Below are 1483 nucleotides of genomic sequence, written 5' to 3'. Positions count from 1 at the left end.
CACATAGAGCAACTAGATCGCAAAATCAAAAATCCATGGATCACATCACAAACAAAATTAACTGGTAAACTATTTTCATAAGTTCCAAAATATCAGAGAATGAGGACCTTCAGATATCAAAATATCAGAGGATCAACAGCCGTAGGACCAGCATCTGATGCTGTGTATCGACATCTGTGTAGGAAAAATTAGAAAGAGTGACATTTGAAAACCTAAGTACAGAAGAACCCTAAATAGCCAACAAGCATTCAAAAGAAAGCATAGTGGGTCAATTTTAGGACAGTGTTTAAAACTTCAAAGTGCTTTGTGCAAGCACCAGTAAGGTCTGAAGAAGCCAACATAGTTTACCAATAGGAACTCTGAAAACTGATCAACCAGGGCTCAGTTCCAAAAAAGGGTTTCACATTGAGGAGAAATTGTTAGAAGTGGAACCAAACTAGAAATGAAGAAAAGAGAAAGCCAAGATAAAAGTGAAAGAGGGGAGCAGAACCAAGAAATCTCCAAAAACAAAGCCATAATTTTTTGAATCCTACATGAAAAGAACAACAAAAAAAGGTCCTCAAATTAAAACAAACAAAAACTACCTAGAATGAAGCTTCCTCCCAAAAGTTCAGGAAAACTAATTTCACCTAAAACTGAGCAACAAAAAAGAAATGAGATCAAATCTCACCCAAAGTTGTTTTCAGAACAGATTATACTATGTAAAATAAGCCAGTTCATCTCTGAGTTCATCCATGTTGCTGTGAATAGCAGAATTTCATATGGTAGAGTTGTATTCAATCATGTATACATACCACATTTTTCTTATCCAGTTGTCTGTCAATGGACTTTCAGGTTGGTTCCAACTCTTGGTTATCGTGAATAGAGTTGTGATTAACATGGGATTGCTGGTATCACTTTGATATGATGATTTTCATTCCTTTGGGTATATACCCAGCAGTGAGATTGCTGCATCATATGGCAGTTCTATCTGTAGTAGTTTGAGGAACCTCCATACCATTTCCCATAATGGCTGCACTAATTTACAGTCCCACCAACAGTGTAGGAGGGTTCCCNTTGAGAATTTTTTAATGTATCTATTGGCCTTTTGTATATCTTCCCTTGAGAAATGTGGATTTAGTTCCTTTGCCCATTTTTTACATGGATTTTTTGTTGTTGTTGTTTTTACAGTCAAGTTGTATATTCTGGATACTAATCCCTTGTCAGATTCATAGTTTGCAAATATTATCTCCAATTCTGTAGGTGGTCTTTTTGCTCTGTTAATAGTTTCATTCACAGTGCAGAGCTTTTTAATTTAATATAATCCCATTTATTTATTTTTTCTTTTGTTGCCTAGCCTTTCAGGGTCTTATTCATAAAGTCTTTGCCAAGTCCTGCTTCCTTAAGTGTTTCCCCTATGTTTTATTTTAAGTGTTTTTATAATTTCAGGTCTTATATTTAAGTCTTTAATTCATTTTGAGTTGATTTTGGTATATGGTGAGAG

This window comes from Galeopterus variegatus, unplaced genomic scaffold, assembly GCF_000696425.1.
Source record: "Galeopterus variegatus unplaced genomic scaffold, G_variegatus-3.0.2 Scaffold14044, whole genome shotgun sequence".
Classification (NCBI taxonomy): domain Eukaryota; kingdom Metazoa; phylum Chordata; class Mammalia; order Dermoptera; family Cynocephalidae; genus Galeopterus; species Galeopterus variegatus.
This window is presented reverse-complemented; position numbering follows the sequence as displayed.